The 22,254-nt window shown below is 32.9% G+C and overlaps 2 long non-coding RNA genes across 2 annotated transcripts; both read right to left on the bottom strand.

The window, feature by feature from the left end:
• Positions 1-13,264: 13,264 nt before the first annotated feature.
• LOC124889340 lies at positions 13,265-14,012 on the bottom strand. The gene is made up of 2 exons (XR_007048253.1): positions 13,728-14,012; positions 13,265-13,652 (listed from the first exon to the last, which is right to left on the bottom strand). It is a non-coding gene; the product is annotated as an uncharacterized LOC124889340 (long non-coding RNA).
• A 5,498-nt stretch (positions 14,013-19,510) lies between these two features.
• Positions 19,511-20,710, bottom strand: LOC124889339. Its single transcript, XR_007048252.1, has 2 exons — positions 20,428-20,710; positions 19,511-19,624 (listed from the first exon to the last, which is right to left on the bottom strand). It is a non-coding gene; the product is annotated as an uncharacterized LOC124889339 (long non-coding RNA).
• Positions 20,711-22,254: the final 1,544 nt, after the last annotated feature.

Below are 22,254 nucleotides of genomic sequence, written 5' to 3'. Positions count from 1 at the left end.
CTACTGAACAGCCCCTGGGAAATCCCTAAGCCTAGGCCTAGCTTGCCACATCCAAAACACATGTCACTACAAGCCTTACACTTACCCTGATAATTCCTACCACATTTTTAACAAAGCAGATTAGTACGACTACTATTCACACTGCCCTGGGACTTAGAGCCTGGCACCTTATCCTGACTGTCTTTCCTAAACTTAGGCACTGGCACACTAGTTGAAGATGAAGTAGGGGATAAAAGTTTCTGATGGAACTGAGAACGATTACCTCTTTCTAACCTTGGCTGAAAAAATTAAAACTACTTGTTCTGGCCCTTTTGTTGTCTCTCTCCCTTTCCTTATGATTCTCCTTCTCAATCTGTTGAGCATGAACCATGAGTCTAGATAGGTCTATTTCATTAATCAATATGGCGGTCCTACACTCCTTGATCATACTATTAGATACACCAGACACAAACTAACTTATTCTAGACCTATTATTTGCCACCATAGTAAGAGCATACCTCGCCAACTAGGTGAACTTAAGTGAGTACTCTTTCACGCTTATATTACACTTTAAATTAATGAACTCCTGAACCCTAGCTTCTCTCAACTCTAGGGGGAAGAACCTTTCTAAGAAAAATATGGCAAACTTTTCCCACTCTACCTTTCCTGTATTAACACCTCAGTCCTTCTTCCACTACTTAAGCGAGGTGTGAGATACATCCTACAACTGATAGACCGCCAACTCTTCACTCTCACTTGAAGTGAATCCTATGATATCTGTCTCATTCTGTACCTTTTCCAGAAACTCCTACGGATCCTTCTCAGACTTAAATCCAGAAAACAGAGAAGGATTATTTTGAGTGAAATCTCAAAGCCTAACTATAACTGTATTTGCCACTGGATTGGCTAGGGAAACAACCTGCTGGTTGTTCTGAGAAGCTATAAAATAGGCTAGGGTAGTGAAAGCGGCCCTAAATTTGACATGAGAAACATGTTTATTCAGGGGATCTTCCTGAATAGGTGGTGGTGTGGGCTGATCCTTATTCCTTCTTCCATTATTTCTTCTAGGAGGCATTGTTTATAGACAAAAAGAAGGATAAGTTAGAAAGAGGAATTAAACAGAGCTCATGCTCTTTCACATAACATGAATACTGAAAGAAGGAAAACTTTCCTAAAACATCTTATAGCCTCTTGCCCATAAGTCTGGCGTGCTTCACAAACATGCACAAGAATCTGCTCAATGCAGTTTCCAAAAACCCTAGGACACTTTAAAACCTGCCTTTGATACCAAGTTTTGTCACATCCTGAGGCTAACCCCAAGTCACGACAATGGTGCTTACAGCCACCAGTGACAATAAGTGAACCCATGAACTGGTACCTGCTATAAGCACTGAGTAAAATAGCAATACAACACATGTAAGAAAGATAAACTGATAAGATACTGTAAATATGAATAATGGAATACGCAATAATGACATGTCTAAAATATATGATAAAATACTAGAAACTGAATTACCTAACTAAAACTAACTGATAAATACTAAAAGAACTGACTGACTACCTAATTGATTTCCTGAAAGCCTCTAAAAATTATGAGAAGTTGATAGGATAAACCTCCAAACTAACTCTGACTAACTAAACATAAGGAAATACTGAAATAACTGTAAAAGTATATCATGTCCTCGGTGGATGAGGACTCACTACTACTACTGTTGGGTAACGGTGAGCTGTCTAAGAACAGTTGGGAAACTGAGCATCTGAACCTATGTTATAAGATAATATAGCACAAAGAAAAAGTATGTGGTCATTAATTGGAATGTACTAGTATGTGAGATAAGGATTAACTGAAATGCATGAAATAACTGAAAATGAATGCATCAACATGTAAGACCTGAGAATGAAAGACCAAGTATAATATATTACTAAGATAATTGTTAATCTAAAAGATTGAAATCTATATAATTGAAAAACTGATAATCTATACACTTGGTCAAGCAAACTGGAGCTGAGCTATAATGAAATACTGACTAAAATGTAAGAGGTATCATATAACTGACATGACCCAATCTGAGATAATCAGGGTCCAACCTGTAACCCTAGTTGGAAGGGTGTCAGTACCTTGCCATGGGTACTAACACTAGCTGTGTGGATCCACTAAACTAGTGCCTCGAAGGACTAAGGACTCACCCTTTACTGGCAGGTGCTCTTATATGATATGTGTCAACCCTCAACTGGAATGAAGAAATCCCAAACCTATGCAAGCTATATAGTTTTGGATCTTAGGGACTATTACTAAAGGTCACACCCTCTACTGGCAGGTGATCCCTTATCCCTGGGTTTGCTTAGTGCCAAATCCTACTCCCAACTGAACTGACACAGATGCTGAACTAGACAAATTCAACTAAACATCCTTACTGATAGTGCTCATCATAATCATAAACATTTGAGTATAATGATAAAATTCTTAGCTTAACTGACTTATTACTTGAAAATCTAAAATCATGTAAAACACATAGGTATCATGTATTCATAACCTACCAGTAATGACTGATCATAAAAATATGTTATTAACACTCAAAACTATAATATGAAAGTCATGATTCAAAGATCCAAAGCATAAACATTTTACCAAAACAAGTGATAAGCATAAACTTGAACATAGGAATGCCTTAGTCATGAAAAAACAACATGATTACATGGCTCAATTTGTAATTCAGGGATTTAACATGAAATCAATGGACTGCGACATGGAAACTTGCAATTCAAAATATGAAATAGCGTAATTCACTTGGAAATATTTGTAGACATAACTTTTAGTCAATTTAGGATGAAATTCACGGATTAATTTAATAAAGTAAGATAAGATTTATACTTGTAAGTAAAAATAGGGTTTTTGGGCTCAATGGGTGAAAGAGACCTATTGATGAATACCCGCATACCTCAATAGATAGTTTCTTGAAGATTTCTTGAGGGTTTCTTGAACTTGGAAGCTTGAACTCTTGATTTCTTGATGAAAGAGCCTAGGTTTTGTTCTTGGGAGAATAGGAGGGTTTCTTGAGAGTAATTTTGAGTGAAAGGGACAAATAATGCCCTTTTGGAAGTCCCAAATCGTGTTAAGGACGAATTGGGTTGAGGAAAATGACTCAAATGACCCTTAGTTTAATGACCAAGGATCTTGACGAAAAAGCACTGGTGCGCCGTGACCCCTAGTCCAGCTGAACAAGCCCCGCACTGCTGGCTTCAGTCCAGTGGAGCAAGCCCCATGCCTTGAAACCTAGTCTAGCGAAGCAAACCCTCTGTCACGTGCTTATTGTGGAGGGAGGGCTTCCACTTCCATTTCCCAAACACGCCCCTATGCCTGTCTAAAAATCCCAAAACTTCTTCGAGATGTACCTTTAACAACGTCGAACATGAATCGACTCAAAAATCGACGTCTCGAGGTCGAGAAGGGCAAAATAAAAATTTATGAAGTTTAGGAGTTCTTTAAAATGACTAAGTACTCAACACTTAGTGAAAATTTCAAGCCTTGAACTCCTTAAGCTTGCAACTAGAAGCTAGAATGAGATTAGAATTTTAAAGGGTATTACAGTATTATCTATGCAAGATAGTTAGATTTCATCTAATAATTACATACGCAAAAGGTAATAGTTAACTGAGATCAAGATATGGTTAGTAATGCGACATCCTGAGACTCAAGAGGTAAAGGGTAAAATCTGTCTACTCATCCAAAATGACTGTAGATGGTACATAACTTATTGGTTCTGCATGCAAGTTATCGGACTGGTTCAACAAAACACGAGGCCTACGAAGTTTATAAGCCAGGGGAAACATAATCCTATTGTTCACCAATACTGATCCCAACCGAAGTTGATATTTTCTCCTTGTTCGATATTGCTATTCAAATCCTCCCATTTACTTTTCCAGTTTTTGCTCATTGATTACATCATTTGAAATACGCAGTCCATGTATTCCCTTGGAATTTGACCTCAATCTTTGTTGGATTACTATATTTGACAGCGACTGTATCATCTTCTGAGAGAAGGTATAACTTGGACGTTATCAATTGTCCAAGTACCTTCTTTCTTTTCACATTCTAGGATGAACGTTTGTTTTAGTGGTGGATGATGTAACGACCCTTTAAGTCGTTTTGTAATTTTTTCTTATTTTAATCCTCCTCATAGTTTTTAGATGTTAATTATGACTTATAGGGATGGGTAGTGTCGATTCTTGAGGTGTTCGGAGGTGATTTAAGTCATTATTCGGATTCTTGAGTTTTAATAAAGTTAGGTTCGATCATGGTCAACCTTTGATCGAGATGACCTCAGATTAGTTTCATAATATTTTCAATAGGTTTGTACTATATTCTTAGTTGATATACATATTCAGTTTGTTCCCTCGAAATTTCGAATAAATTTTGAGAATTTATTAAAAGTTTTGGATATTTTGGATTATTAGTTTAATTAATGACTTAAGGGAGATCAAAACCACAATTTAATTACTTATATGGTCAATATAAAAATGAATGTAAGTTAGAAGGATTTAATATTTTAATAAAAATAGAATCAGATAGTCACAGGGAGAAGGAGAGGGGCAGGATGGTTAACACTGAAATTCGTTTACACCACTGCTTTGAGAGATTCTCTCCAATTTTGTTCAAGTAAATAAATACTTTGTTGAAGTTATTGTTAATTTTTTTCCTTCTATACTGATGCGGTGGGGCAGTGGTGCGCAAGATGTTAGTGTGGGTACAAGAAATAGGTAACATTAGAGAATGAACTACTATTTATTTATTTTTATTAGTATATTTTTACCAATAACGAATTCTAGAAAGATGGGCCAATAATTAACCAATTTTGTTTTGGGGAAAGGATATAAACGGCAATTCAAATTAAACTATTTCCTTGAAAATGGCCATAGAATTTAAATTTCACTTTTTAGCCATTTTAATTTACTGACTGATTCTATACCATTTTTACACAACTTTTATACAGGTTTTATACAACTTTTATACATAAATATTCTATATGAAAATTATACAGTTTTGATATATAATTTATATAATAACTGTACATTTGCACTTCAAATTAAACTATTTCTTTGAAAATGACCATGGAATTTAAATTTTAATTTCTAGCCATTTTAATTTACTGACTGGTTCTATGCCATTTTTACACAACTTTTATACAGATTTTATACAAATCTTATACATAAATATTATATACAGAAATTATACAGTTTTGATACATAATTTATATAATAACTGTACTTTTTTTTACACGTTTTATACAACAATTATATAATTTGTATACACTTTCTATATATTGTACAGATACATATTTGATAGAACTATACAATTTCTATACATATATCTTATATAGAATCATATTCTATTTGGTAATTATATCATTTTTATATAATTTAATTATTATTTCTAAAGAATAAAAAAAGTAGAATATTTGATCAATTTAAAAATTTATAGAAAAAAAATTGAAATATTTTTAAAAGGGCCAAATTTCCTAAGTTGAATATTGTATCAGTATTGTATATAGACTGTATCAGTATCGTATATGGACTACGTGGATCAAATTGACTCAAATTGGGAAAGATTAGGAAATGGCCATAAAATGGCATTTGTTAGCCGACTGGACATTATTTGTTCAAACGTCAAACTTGGGTTATAATTGGGCTATTATCTTTTAAAAAGATCATAGAGTGTCCTTTTCCCTTTTGTTTTTACTAATACTATGAGAAAATTTGAGATACGGTAGTATATTGTAGGAAAGTTTCATTATTCTATATATAGAATAAATTGATTTATAATTACGGAAATCCTATTTTTCATTACCGATAATGATAGCATGCCTTTAGAGATTGGACCTAAATCATTATTTTGGCATTATATTTATGAAAGAAGATTAAAATAGATTGAGAAATTAAGGTCTAAGCGTGGAGTTTGATAATTATAAGTTATTGTTTCAGTTGTTTTTATAGGATTTTGATTTGAATTTCATTCTGGGATATGGTATTGACATATTAGATGTAATATTCTTTAATTAAGTTTGAGCGACGATATGGAGATATAGTTTGGGTAGACGATTAAGAGTCAGTTATAGATTTGAAATTCGTGAAAATTGAGATTTGACTATATTTTCGAGCAAAAAATAGCATATAAGAGTCATTAGATTCGTATTCTCACAGAAAATAAGATTTTGACCATTTGGAAGCTTTACGAATACACAAGTTTATAAATTGATGCTTGGGCTTCAATTCGAGGCAAGTTGAGACTTTCTTAGGCGCTTTTTCAAAGTCTTTATGTGTTAATTATGTCTAATGGGAGTAATGGAGAATGGGGGACCCGTATAGGTGAAGTGATGAGCATCTATACGGGTACCAGTTTTATTTAAGGGGTTAAAATAAGTCAATTGTATGTTTAAAACTGTTTTTCACTATTTACTAATACTATGGGTTGATTTACTATGGTAAATATTAGTGGGGTCGGGGTTGCACGCTTGCCATCATGCATTGTATTTCATATGGGATCGGAGTGCACATCTGCACAATATTGCTTATTTATTTATTGAGGTCGGAGTGCACGCATGCACAATATATTTATTAGGATCAAAGTGCATGCCCACATAATACATGGACCTTGTGAGTCCTCCATGGGTCCTGACCTTGAAGCCATTGCTCGGTAGGTTTGTACATAGCATATGCATTGCATTGCACAACATTCATTCATTCCTAGTTCAGATTGAGTAAGGTGTATTTGTTGGCTTTATATGGTTTATTGAGTATTTGAATATCTGTTACTTGATTTCACTGTATTGAAGATTTCTTGAACTGTGTTATGATATCCCTATGACTGTTAGACTTGGTTATCAGTTAGATTAGGGTGACTTTCTTGAGTGCAGATTATATGATTGTTTTAGATGGATGATATGATGTTACTTGTCACCACTTTGAATTTGGATTAGTCGACGATGCTAGCTGAGTATGTGTGGTTCCGTACTCACCCTTGCTTTTTCTACACCATACGTGCAGGTACCGATTTGAAGACCTCTGGATATTGATTCCTGTAGTTCCTTCGGTGTTAGCATCTTTGGAGATTCGAGGTAGCTGTTATTCTTTTCAGAAACTGTTGAGATCTCCTCTAGCATTATCTTTATGCATTTTCGCATTTTGAGATACTCAAACTTTTCTTTGGTTTCTGTATTTAGTGACTTGTATTAGTGACTATCAGACCTGAGATTATCTAAGTTTAACTATTTTAATCCATCAACCTATGTTTGGGATTATTCAGTGTTTATTATGTTCATATTTCCTTTCACTTCTACCATTGGGAATATTGTATTTGAAATTTTGTTCTTGGCTTATCTACCACGGAGGATCGGATAGGTGTCATCACGATCCCGAATTTAGGCCATGATAATCGTGTATTTGTTATTCTTGCAATGTCAAAACTCTTGGTTGGTGTAAAGTGTAAACCTTTCAGCATATGATGTGCAATGAATTATTTTTTGAATTCCGCAACCTCCATAATTTGTAGGTCTTGTAACTAAGTCCCATTTTGCTAGTGAAATTTCTTGCATTTATGAGTAGATCCCCATTAGAAATTCCTTTATATGATATTTATGTGGTCGCAAGAGTGGGAATCAGCTCATTAGCTTATCTAGTTTCTCTTTAGCTGCCTACTAGACTATATCCCAAAAAAGTGTGATTTTCCAGCCGATATGGCCACCATAGCCGGTGGGACTATCCCACCAGATGCCACCAATATGTTTCAAAACATGCCTAATGAGATTAGTAACGTTAAGTATGTAGATCTGGTGAAAACAAAAGCTGTAGACCATAATACTATTAGGGTTTCACGTAAACCAGTGATAATGCTGCATGGAGAGCCATCAATTACATGGAAGACATCAAAAATTCAGAACCCGATAGTGCAGGAAAAACTTCAATTTGCTATCGTTGGAAAGTTCTCATATGGAAAACCTCGTATTGATATTTTGCGAAAATCAATACCAAACCAATGTGGGATCAAGGGACAATGTAATATAGGAGTTTTGGATGAACGACATGTATTGATAAACTTAGAAGCATTAGAAGATTACATTCAATCGTTATCATCAGCAGCTTTTTATATCAGTGCGAATGGGAGATATTAGCAGATGAGAACTTCGAACCTGATGTGGAAACTACCATTGCAGTAGCGTGGATTTATTTCCTTGAACTACCTCCCAATTTTTTTGCAAAAAATGCAATTTTTTCCATTGCTTCAGCAGTAGGGAACCCACTCACTGTAGATCTAGCAACTAAGAATCATACATGACCAAGTTGTGGTCAAGTGAAGGTGGAAGTGGATTTAGTGGCTGATTTACCATATAGAATAAGAATAAATGAGGAGAATGATTTAACAGATGATATCAAATCAAAGTGGGTGCAAATTCAGTATGACTATATGCCCAAATATTGTAAGGATTGTTGTTTACAAGGCCATGATGCTGCTACATGTTGGACTGCTCATCCAGAACTGTATGAGAAATAGAAAGAGAAAAGGAAAAAGATGAAAGAACAAGTAGATAATACTGAGAAGAACCAACAAAAGAATAACCAATACAACAATGATATAGCCAGGAGAAATATTAAAAATTAACAATGGATCAGGAGGAATAAACATGGTCATATACTTGGAAAAGTAGAGGAGAACAAGAATAAGGAGGTGGAAGTTTCAAATTCATTTGGGGCATTAGAAGAACAGGTAGACAAGGATTCAAACAATAATGAAGAAGAACAGGATGACAGACTGAAGAAATAACTAGATAATGAGAAGCTCAGTACAAAAGACTGGGTTAACCAAGTATTTGGCACAAATACAGAAAAAGGTCAAGAGGGGAAAATATTTATACAACAACAATAAGCAGTTAATTCAATACAAAGTATGGAGGAACAAAAGAAGGAGTTAACAACAAAAGAAATTTAGAAGAACAAAGAAGAATCAGAAAATGAGCTGAATAGGAAGCAGGAAGAACAAATAAGCATTGATGATAAGCAGTTGCAGGTATATGATGCAGAATCAATGTAATTGATGGTTTTAGATGGGATCTCGCCATTATCTATAAAATCTTAAGGACAGCTGGAAGCATGTAATAAAGACAAAGAATACATGGATGTCACTACACTGGATAATAATATTGAGTAGATAGCTAAAGAAGCTGACTTATCTCCAAAGCAGGTTGTAGCATTGAAAGACAAACAGAAAAAATAAAAAAAAGAACAACAACACCAGTTCAACAACAATGAATATAGGGAGTCAGTCAACCAAGACCAAATCAACATGAATGTATTAATCTGGAACATAAGGTTTATTAACAATCAACAGGCATTCACAAGATTAATCACAATGCATAGGAGATGTCAGTTTTACTTCATAGGGATCATAGAACCCTTTCAGGATAGATATCAAATAGAGGAGTATAGAAGGAGATTAGGCTTAAATCATGCTTTGGTGAATGTGTCTGGGAAAATTTGGGCCTTTATTCATGAAGATTTGGAAATGAACATATTGAATGATGAAGAGCAGCAAATATCAGTTAAGCTACAAAATGCTGAGGTGTTATTCATGGTTATTGTGGTATATTCTAAGTGTAATTCAAATGAAAGACAATTTTTATGGGACTCCTTAGTAGACATGGCTGATGCATATCAAATTCCATGGACATTAGGGGAAGATTTCAATGTGATTAGGCATGAAGATGAAAAGTTAGAGGGTCTACCAGTTACACTTGATGAAACACAGGAGTTTAATTAGTGTATCAGTTTGTGTAACATGGAAGAGCCTCAATTTAAAGGGAGTAAATACACTTGGTGTAATGGGAAAACTGATGAGGGGTGTATCTTCAAAAGGCTTGATAGGATTTTGTGTAATGAAAGCTTGCAGAACGTTTTTCAAGTAATAAAGGTTGAAGATTTGCCAAGGAGTGGGTTTGATCATGCACATTTGCTCATACAATGCAGAATGGAAAAGGAATAAATAATCAGAGCATTTAGATTTCTAAATCTTTGTTTAAAGAAAGAGTCTTGTCTGAATATCATAAGGGATAGCTGGAAAACTGAATTGACAGGAGATCCATTCTTTGTGTTTCATTAAAAAATAAAGAACACTAAGTCTGCTTTAACAAGGTAGAGTAAGGAGACCTTTGGTAATATATTCCAAGAAATTGCAACTTTAGAAGATATTATCAAGGTAAGATAAAAACAGTTTGAGGAAAATCCAAGTAGAACTAATAGGGAGCTGTTGTTTAAAACACATGCGAGATGAACATACAGCTGAAAAGAGAAGAAGATTATTAGAGACAGAAGGCTGGGTATGACTGGTTTAAAGATGGTGAAAGAAATACCAAATTTTTTCACACAATAGTAAAGGGAGGAGAAATAAACTCAGGATCAAAAGAATACAAGATGATGAGGAACATTGGATGGAAGAAACAAGTCAGATTGCAGAATCAGTTGTCACTTTTTTCCATAAATAGTTCACTAAAGAAAGAGATGCCAAAGACTTTTCAATGATTGATGAGTTACCTACTATGGTAACAAAAGAACAAAACACTGAACTAATGAGAATCCCTACAGAAGAGGAGATTAAAGATGTTATTATGGGATTGAACAGGAACAGTGCTGGACCTGATGGAATGACAAGTGCATTTTTTCAAGATGCATAGGATATCATTAAGTTGGATATTCAGAATATGGCAGTAGCCTTTTACTGTGGACATACTTTATCCAGATTCATCACTCACACCAAGTTGTTGTTGTTACCAAAACAACTGGTGGTGAATTCATTCTCAGATTTGAGGCCTATCTCATTGAGTAACTTTTTTAATAAGATATTTTCCAGAATAGTTCATGAGAGGATAAAGGGGCTACTTCCACAGTTAATTTCTCCAGAGCAGACAGGTTTTTCACAAGGTAGAAGTATCACAGAGAATGTATTAATTATATAGGAGATTGTCTCAGAAATTAAGAAAAGAGGTAAGCCTCCTAATATGGTTATAAAATTGGATATGATGAAGGCTTATGATAGGGTGGAATGGTTGTTTTTGAAAAAGGCATTGAGGAAAATGGGGTTTTCAGAAATGTTAATTAATATGGTGTTCAGGTTATTGGAAAATAACTGGTATTCCATATTACTTAATGGGCAGCCTAAAGGTTTCTTTAAGGTTACAAGAGGATTAAAACAAGGTGATCCGTTATCACCCACTTTGTTCATCATTGCTGCTGAAGTTCTATCAAGAAATATGAAGAAACTTATGTTGAATAAGAAGTTTAGGTTGTTTGGAATACCAAGAGGAAGTCCTAAAATGAATCACCTTGCATTTGCTGAGGACATGATCATTCTATGTAAAGCTGAGGTGAGAACTCTGCAGATGGTTTCTTCAACTTTGGAGAGATATAAAGTAGTATCAGGTAAAACAAATTAACAAAGGGAAGAGTGCAATATATTTGCATAAAGGAGTATCAAATGGAATTGTGGTGATGGCAGAAGTAACTACAAGTATACTAAGAGGAGATTTTCCTTTTAATTACCTAGGGTGTCCAATTTTGTACATGAGAAATAAGAAGGATTACTATCAACAATTGATGATGAAGATAACAAATAAAATTCAAGCTTGGAAAGGAAAATTGTTATCTGTACTGATACAACCTGTATTACAAAGCATCCCAATCCATTGCCTGTCAGTGATGAATCCACCCCTTAATGTGATGAATACAACTCAAAAGGCTCTAGCTCAGTTTTTCTGGAGTAGTAAAATTGGTGAAAAAGGTAGGCACTGGGTGAAATGGCAGGAGGTTTGTTTGCCACAGAATGAGGGAGGATTGGGGTTTAGAAAAATGATAGATATTTCAATGGCATTGTTCTGCAAATTATGATGGAATTTCAAGACATCTAAGTCCATGTGGAGGGAGTATATGTATAACAAATACTGTAAAATTCAAAGGTTATTTGGAAAACAGGTGTTGCTGGTTCACAGGTATGGAAGAAAATATTGAAAGCCAGAGATTTAACGGAGCATCTTATAATATGGCAGATGAGGAGAGGAAATGTAGATCTCTAGTTAGATAATTGGAAAGGTCAAGGTGATCTGTTCTCCCTGCTTGAAGGCAACTGTGATATTAGTGACAAGTTTCAATAGGTAAAAGATATGGTAAAGGAGGGAAGCTGGGATAAGCAAACACTTACAAGAATTTTAAACCCAGACATGGTTGAACATATCATTCATAAGGTGAAACCTTCAATAGAAGAAGGAAATGATATACCAGTTTGGTCTTTGGAAGCTAAATGGGGATTTATAGTGAGATCAGCTTGGCAGTACATCAGAGATAAAGGGCAAGTCAGTGATACATACAAGTGTATATGGGTTAAGGGATTGCCCTTTAAAATTGGTTTCTTTATGTGGAGGTTGTGGAGGAGCACAATACCTGTGGATGATAAATTTAGAAGATAGGGAGTGCAAGGCCCATCAAAATATTGGTGTTGTGATGAACCTGCAGTGGAGACAATAACTTATGTCTTCAGAAGATCTTTTTATGCTAACAGGACCTGGTTCTATTTTTCCTCTTTTACAGGTATAAATATTCAAGGACTAACATTGAGGAATACTGTAATTAGTTAGTGGAAGGCAAGAGCTAAGAAGAGAGAACTACCTTATTTTCAAGCCTTACCTAGTATTATATTATAGGAGATTTGGAAGAGGAGAAATAAGAAGAAGCATGAGAATAAAAATATCAATGGATTGAGACTTATTCATAAAATAACAAGGAATTTGAGGCTGTTACTAATGGTCAGGAAGCCTAACTTTGAGTCTTCTATGGACTGGCCACAGATACTGGAGGAGTTTGATAGAATTAAATGCAAAATAAAAGTCATAGTTGTGCAATGAAAGGCACCCGAACATGGGTGGGTCAAATACAATACTGATGAAGCTTTTAGAGAAGCAGAGGAAAAGAGTTCTTATGCTTATTGCTTGAGAGATGAAGCAGGGAATATACTATATGCTCATGTAGGAACACAGTCACATGCAGATAGTATGCAAGCAGAAGCTAATGCTATATTGCAGGCAGTTAAACATTGTAGGCAAACACAGTTTCACAAAGTCATATTTCAAATGGATTCCCTACTCATACAGAAGATACTAACAGGAAGCTGGAAAAGTCCATAGAGTATAGCAAGTAAATCACAGAAATCCAACAACAGTTGCAGAATAAGCAAGTTATCTACCAATATATATGCAGAGAGGGAAACAAACTGGCAGATTATCTTGTAATTTAGCTATAGAATTAGGAGGAGCAGTTAGTTTTACAAGCTTTCAACAGTAACATCAAAGAGGTAAAGCTATTGTCAATAGTGATAAATGGAGTAGACCCTATTTAAGGATTACACCAATTGGAGAATAAAGAGCAAACAGGGGTCAAAGCAGGGTAGTCACAACGTAAATCAAAGCATCACAACGTTACAACAGAAAGATGAGAAGGCATTCATTTCCCTGATATAGCGCAACCAGAATAAAGAACGCCATGGGGTCACCAGGTCAGATAGAATGTAAGAAGCTGAAAATCTTGTTTTTCATCAATTGTTAAAGGGTCCGAGCTTCCAAGTATTTCCATCCCAACTACAGCTGCAAGTGGGGAGACAAGAGTGAGACTAGATCTTAAGCAAATAGGAGTACAGGTGAACAGGTCAAGACACTTACAAGAGGAAAGAAACAACTTTCTGTAGACGATACCTTTCTTATAGTACCAAAAAACATAGAAACAATACTGAAGACTTCACCTAAAGAAAACAAAGGTCAGATTCAGAAGTGTACAAAAAGAAATAAAGATGCTTACATACTCATGCAAGCTGGACCGAAATGAACAACAAAGGAAGGGTATTGACCACCTAGAGCTAAACAAGGATAGATCAAAGCTTCAGTAACATAGCAATGGAGAAAGAGGGGTGAAAGGGGGAAGATCAGCTAAAAGGATTAATTTAGAAACCCTACTCTTTCTTAAAAGAGTAACATGAGCCGGATAAATCAAGTGGGTTGAACCTTGTTTATTTGGTCAATTTTTGGGCCACATAGGTTTAAAGTTTACAATTTCCGTCCATGTATTCAAAACTCCTTTTAAGTTGATTTATAAAAAGCCAAATTAAATAAAAAAGAAAAAGTTCAATGAATTGACTTGATTTTTGTTTTTTGCAGTTGCATATGATTTTTTTCACGAGTTATCCCACCTTGCTAAGCATAGAGCTCGAAACTCAAGAAAATTAGGTAAAATTCTAGCCCAACTGTTTATTACTTATTCTCGTCTAAATTGTAATCATATATTTGGGAGTTTATGCAATACTTCAAGTGGGCGTTTGAAATTAGTACAAAATTTAACATCAAACTCCCATTTGTACCTACGTCTGTTAATTTAATTGTTTTGTTAAATAATTTATTACCTTGCCTTAATCTTGGAATATATAATTTTTTTAAAAAAAATTAAAGTTTTGACTTTGAATTAAACTTTAAAAAATTATTAAATTTGAATCATAAGATTAAAATATTTCCTTATAAGTTGTTTCAAATATTTTTTCAATTTTTTTTTAAAAAATGTAATTCAAGATTAGAAGAATTTGCAATACCTTTAAAATTGTTCGTAATCTTTTTATATTTATAGTAGATATCAAAAATAAATCAATCTGGTGAATGACATTACATAAAGTAACATACTTAAGTATTAAATTATAAAAAATAGCAACGCGTTTATCAAATTACATTTTGTAGCATATGTATTTGTATTTTTGTAGCAACAGTTTGCAAAACTAAAAAATACATATCGATCATAAGGGCAATAAAAATCATATGTATTTGTATTTTTGTAGCAACAGTTTACAAAAATACAAAATACAACTGGCTATATTATGTAATTATGAAACTGTTGCTATGAAACTCATAATTAAGGAGATAAGTATGCTATTTCTCAATTTTGCCCTTCCTAAAATCGAATGAATTTTTTTATTTACAGTGATAAAGCCATATAACAAATTAAAGTACCAATATAATTTAAGCTCATGCACTTTTTTTTTGTGTGTGTGATGTTGTATCAAAACAATGTCAAAGATGAATTTATAATAACACAATCGAATTTATTTTTATTTTATAATATACCAACTGAAATGACACTTTTATTTATAATTTTATTTAATATCAACATTGAACTTATACACCATGACAATCATATGAGAAAATAAAAAATAATTAATATTACCTTAAAATTTATAGTGTTTTCTAAGATAGTAATACAATATATGAAAATGGATACATGATTAAAATATTCAACTCATGTATTGTATTTGGACAATGTAGCATTTCATAATCTTCAAATTTTGAATCTGTCACGGAACATCACCACAAATAATTCAATAACAATTATATTTTTATAGAAATTTAAGATCAATTTTATGTCATAATTATACCATATTTTTTCGTCATATTTTTTTTTTCTTATATAAAGAGCTATATTCATCACATTTATTTTCAAAAATATACCAGAAAAACTAATGTAAACAAAAACATGAATATCTAAGTTAAGTTATAAACAAAAATTAAACCCCTTTAAAATTTCAATACACATAGAAAGATCCCTAAAATATATAATGTTATTAAATGTATTTTTTCTTGTAATAGAAAATAGAAGGTTGTATGGTACGAACTCCAAGAATTTAATAAGCAATATTTATTTATTCTCATATTCTTACAATTCTTTTCTTGTACACAAAAGATTGTGAATTAAGATTCATAATTAATTTTTTAAGAAGTATTTCATAAATTTAATTGATCAACTTGGATATTGTAAAACATTTGTATCATTGATCAAGATTACAAATTAAAGGAATACTCAAAAGGATATCAAATGAAAAATTATTGAAGACTAAAATTGATACAAACACAAAGCCATCAGCTAAACATAAAATATAGCAAAATTAGCATGTAATTGAGAACTTCGAGCTTATTCATTTTTCTTAAATAAGATTTCTAATGATTCTTTTTTGGACAAAGTTATAACTTAAAGATTTTTCACACATGTTTGTGAAAAAATATGCATTACTACAAAAAAAAATTATAGTATTACATGAGATCATCAAAAAGTGATATTTATATATGAAAAAAGTACACTGTATAGATTTTGAGATAAAATTACTTATCCATTTAGCCTGAAGCATAGTCTGACTCCCTAGTGCATAGCGCAAGAGTAAGCTGCTTCACCCGAGAAGAAGAAATACGCTAACGATCAGCTCAGATAAGAATTCCTCCTCTCTTTCCAAGTTAGCTCCGATGCAACTGCTATCAAATTAGCTCTTGGGGATATCATAGGTAAGAAGGAAGCCAATGCTGGAGGAAGTGAATCAATCACAAGAGGTTGTTAAAAAAGGTCTGTTGCTTGCGCGAGTAGGGGAAGGGATTGACCTAAGGTAAGGTTGACTTATCCCGCTCTAGTGCTGGTAGGAAGCCTCCTTTCGAGTATTTGAACGATTAAAGTTATATGATATATCAGCTGAATTTGTAGATTTTCTTAATCAGAAAAATCCTTTAACTATTTTTTTCAAAATTTACCAAGAGAGCATTAGTACCGCAATTTGTAACCTGTTAGTGTCATCACTCATCACTAGGCTAATAATATGCACTACGCGATATTGAAAAGACTTGTTCAAATCTACTATTGTGTGACTTGATAAATTTTACTGTAAAAAGTTACATATGATTTTTTGATTAATTTATATATATATTTTCAGGCATGCACATTTTCAAGTTAAGCAAGTTATTTGAAGCTTATTGAAAATTATCATGACAAATTGATAAATTTTGAGATAAGTAAAAAATACGATAAGAAATGACTTTAATTTGGAGATAAGGTTGAATTAAAAGTGATATATGATTTATTTTTTTGAAAAATAAAGTTTATTTTTTAATATTGAATCGTCTTTTCTTTAATTATAGATAGATGCCATAAGTAAATTTTACTATATTATATTGTTAGTTTCAGTATTATATTTGTTTTGATTGTTACTTAAATTTTATCGTATGGTATCATTAAGTTTTATCGTTAGGTAACAACCAAAAGTCCTATCTTATGTAACGAATGATTTGGTGGGATCGCGTCATTACCTCATATTTCTTTTCTCATTTTACCTTTACATATTATTTAATAATCGTATTTTATTATTTATCCTACCATTTTATGTAGTCATACCTCGTAACTCACTTTTCTAATACGTTTATCCTTCATAATATTGATATGTGAGATCATGTAACCAAAAAAGATGATTCAATCTATTTAAATATTATTTTTATTAAAAAAGTACAGTATGTATGATATAATACAATACAATATATAATAAGTTTATGTCATCAACGACCTCTTAAATTTGTTTCGAGATTTCACTTGGACCCCTCAACTGACTTTTGTGCCCAACCCCTGTGAATTTGGATCATATGAACATTTTTTTAACAATCAATTAAAAGTATAAAACATGTGCAGTGTATTCACACTGACGTGATAATTTGATGAATACAATGTTGACATGTGTCATGTGAGTCAAAAAATTAGTTTAAAATATATAACATAATTAAAAAAAAGGAAAATTAGTTTTAAATAAAAAAAAAAAACATTTGTAACTCCTTTTTTTCTTCTTTATATATATAATCCGTTGGAGCACAAAGTTGGGCGCCATCTTTGTTCCCCTTTTTTCTTCTTTATATCAGTACATATTGATGGTTTGATAGGACCTCAAAAAGAAGATGATTATTCATTAGTAAGTAGGCAATTTTTTTCAAAAGAAATTATTCTTGATAATTATGTGTTTTGTGCATAAAAGAACTGACACAACAAAGATAGCAAGTCCCAGAAACTAAAAGGGGGAAAGGATAATCTTAAGGAATGGTGATGCATCAATTCAGGATTTTCAATATTCGAACTGTAGGAGCAAAATTGGTCAGCGTCTTCTCCATCTTCTCTTAATTCCTGCATTTTTTTTTGTTCAAAAAATAGTTCTTTTCTACTAATTTATTTCTTTTTAATTTTTATAAAAGTAAAAAGATTTCTGAAGCGATTAATTAAATTTGCAAGAAGAAAGCATATTTTTGTCACTTAAATACGTTCATCTCCATTTTCGGCCACCTCCGAGCAAATATCGTCACTTAAATTAAAATGTAAATGCATATGTTTATTAAAAAATGATATTATAGAATTCGATAGAATTATTTTGGATCCTCTGATTCTCTCGCCTATATCAATTTTGAAAGAAAAGGCAATGGGGCCAAAAAAAAAGTAAAGATGATGATAGAGGAGGGAAAGTAGCAACGATGGCTTACTAGTGGTATAGTAAAGGGCTCTAATGGCATAGAGGCAAGAAAGAAGAAAGAATTTTTTTTGTCTCCATAAAATGCGTAATCATAGAGGCAAGAAAGAATAAAGAAACTTTTATTTCTCACAAAATGCCTTTCTCGTGCGCCTCTTATGCGTGCTCCACACACATTATGCCACATAAAAAGTGTTTAAATGATTTCAATGTGGGATAGTAAAGGTGTCCAATAGGTACAAAAGTGAGGGGTTCAAATAAAATTTTGAAATAAATTTAAGGGTATGTTGATGACTTAAACCTATACAATAAGAAGTATAAGCTTCAATCCTAAGTTTTTGTACTTGCATCACTGTCCACTTTTATCGAATGCATTTTTAAAGGTTTGAATTCTAAGATACTCATGTCTTCAGTAATATAAACATGAGTTGTAGTGAACATAACATTTTAAGTGACATAAATAAAAAAGTACTGTTGCAGTAACATATACAGAAAAATTGAAATAGTTACATCCTAATTTATTGCTAATTTTAGTAGCCTACTTTATTGTTGAAAGTTCAACATCCCCATGCTTCTTCAAATAATCACCTGCACCATTTTTATTTAAATGTATGACTTGCTCTAGGTAGGCATAAATGTCTTTTCTGGTGCAATCTCAATTTATCATTGAACGTTGTGCAACATGTTATCGCCTAAAATAAGAATATTATGATAGATTTAAAAGTAACATATATTGAGCCTAATTGTATTGGCTCATCAATTTTAGTGTTTGAGTATAAATTTAGAAGGTGGTTATAAACACTTGATTTAAGATTAAAATAATAAAATAAAAAGTTAAGATTTTTAACTTATAAGTCAAAACTAAAAGTCAATTCAAACAAGCACATAGTCAATTAGCTATTAGAATCCAACTTATTTACTCAAGACACATACTTTTGTAGGGTAGGGCAGCCCGGTGCACTAAATCTATCGCTATGCGCGGTGTCCGAGTCCGGAGAAGGGCCCCACCACAAGGGTATATCATACACAGCCCCTTACCTTACATTTCTGGCAAACGCTGTTTTCAAGGCTTGAACCCGTGACCTCCTGGTCACATGACAGCAACTTTACCAGTTATTCTAAGGCTTCCCTTAAAGACACATACTTTTGAAAATAAAAAAAAAGCATATAGAAGCAATATGAAGACATTTTTCACTATCATAATTCTTTACTCCATCAGGCATAATTTATTCGTACGTGATTATACATGGAGAGAAAAAAGATCTGTGATAGACAACAAAATTAATAAGATTATTAGTATATGTACAAACTATAAAAATAAATTAAGTGCAAAGAATTAAATGATAAATTGACAAGCAAATAAATATAGGCTTTCATATACACTATAAAAATATATACATAAGCAAGAAGATGAAAATATACCCAACAAAAGAAATTGGATAAGAAATCAAACAAAGATAATATAAAGAGAAAATAGATTAGTATAACTAATGCTAGAGCAAGCAATTAGTAAAGATGTTTTTTAGAGTCAGGACCACGTATTGAGTTATCATCTCACACAGGTTCACAAAGAACTCTTATTTATGTGAAAACAAAACTAGTGTTTCATAGAAGAGTAAATCAAGTGATTTTAGGTAGTGTGCATATTGCAAATTTGTTACTCGGTATTGAAAAAATTGTCTTTTTCTCTCACAGCGTAGATTTCTCCGTAATTTGATCACAAATATCTCAACAACCTTCAAAATATAAGACCACAACTTGATAGATCCATATCAAATTACAAAAAATTGAAAGCAAAAAACGACAACGTAAGATCATACAAACATGATACCGGTGAAGAAACGGTATATAAAGAGTACAAAACTTCATCAATATAAGCCTTTCATATTTACAACATGAGATTTTGTATCATTCATGTTATCATCCAAGATATTTTTCTATAATAGCCTTTGAATTAAGAATTTTTAACCATTTTCTTGGGTACATATTTAACAAAGAACATAAATTTTCTTGAATTCAAAAACAAATAAATAAACATTATCCATTATCTTAAGATTACCTATTACCTGAAATTTCATGTTCCAACTTTATTGCATAGTGCTTGCAGTTCTTTCCATTTCATATTATAAAAATTCATCTCTACATATGAAAGAGAGAAAAAGTATAATGTAAGAAGATTAATTAAAACTCAGAAAAAAAGAAGGTAAAACGGTGAAAAGTAACCATCCCAAACTATACTCGTGAGAAGAGGAAATGAAGTGGGAGTAGTGATGGCTTTCAAGTTTTCTTTTTTTGAATTCAAACTGTTGCAATTTAATCTACTGTATAACAATTAGTTTTTTTATTAAAGAAGTTCAAGTTAAATTTAAAATATTTATTTATTTATTGTTGTTGTGGTCTAGAGCACACGCAAGTGCACGCGATCGTACAAGTAATATAGTGACTCAAAGTATCAGATATAGTACCCACGAGGAATGCTTAATTAGTAGTTTACTTAACTTCAATTTTGACAATAATGTATTCAAGTGTTTCAGAGTATCAAAATGGGTTAAACAATTTATTGATAATTTAACAACTAAATAAATAATAAAGTGTGACAATCGCAACGTAAGTTACGTTGTAAATAATATGAGGGAGAATTCTAGGGTCGAGGCACTCTTAACAATCCTATACATCTCTATCCTTATTGTGGTCGTATTGATTATTGGGTTATTGATTCGTAGGGTTTAGATTTTGATTATGTTTTTTCGAGCCTCTAATCTTCTGCCTAAAGGGACATTACAACTACATTATTGAGTGGGAATGCAACAATCCATTTAGATATTTTAAGTTATCTTCCTGCAGTTGAACCAAACAAGGCTCCTAGGTATATTCCTATCTTAGTCGCTACTTCATATCCTTCGTTATGAAGAAGAATACAAACTTGCTCCTTAAACTCTTCGATCTATCCCAATGATTCTCCTTCCTGGTTCACAAAGGGATTATAGATGTATTTTAACAGTGGCCATTCATTAAAATAGTAGAAACAAGAGAATAAAAATAACTCATGCGATAAATCAATGTTAACTACTCTAAGAAGATCGAAATATGTTCATGTTCTCGACCTCAACCCCAGAACAAGGGTTTGTTTCCATTCATGTTTGAAATCAACGTCAAGAAAATATAATTAATTGTACCGAATTCAATGTTCAAAGATGAGAAATGGAAGAACCCTAAATAAACACCCATAATTATTTTTTCCTTTGCTATACGTATTGCAAGATGTTTCAAATTGTGTTTAAGTAGTCCTTTTATAGTGGGGTACAACTCCACAACATTTACTTTTCACCATGCTGTGAAGCCTAACGTGGAGGTAAGGTCTGTGGTGCGGGGCCATCACGGACCTCCACTTGATTATTCCCTGCTGAATAAATCAACCTCCGCATCGCGGGGGCCATCACGGATACTAGGATCCGCAACGCGGGGATATCGTGCACTCTCATTGGAAATTGACATTCCATTTTTACTTCCCCACTTTATTCCATGTTTTTCGAACCTTTTTCTAGTGTCTTTGTATTTAGCATGCCACTTCAAGTGCTTCCATAATTCAAAATCTTCTTATTAATGCATCAAAGCACGTCCAATTTTATTACAATCGAGCCCTACAACAACTAATCATGTCTATTAGCTAGAGAATACAATTATAACTCAAACACAATACAATTAACACGTTTTAGATCATAGAACAAGTCTAAATATGAATAAATATTGGCACTTGTACGGATAAATATGCCCAAGATGACCACCCCACTCTTAGAATCTTATTCTTCCTCGAACAATCCCAAAAAATCATTATAACACAAATAGACTTTATACCACAATCTGAATAAGACAGTTTTATTGGGCTCACACAG

This window comes from Capsicum annuum, chromosome 12, assembly GCF_002878395.1.
Source record: "Capsicum annuum cultivar UCD-10X-F1 chromosome 12, UCD10Xv1.1, whole genome shotgun sequence".
In the NCBI taxonomy this organism is placed as follows: domain Eukaryota; kingdom Viridiplantae; phylum Streptophyta; class Magnoliopsida; order Solanales; family Solanaceae; genus Capsicum; species Capsicum annuum.
Note: the sequence above shows the minus strand (reverse complement) of the source record. Positions and strands in the feature narration are given on the sequence as shown.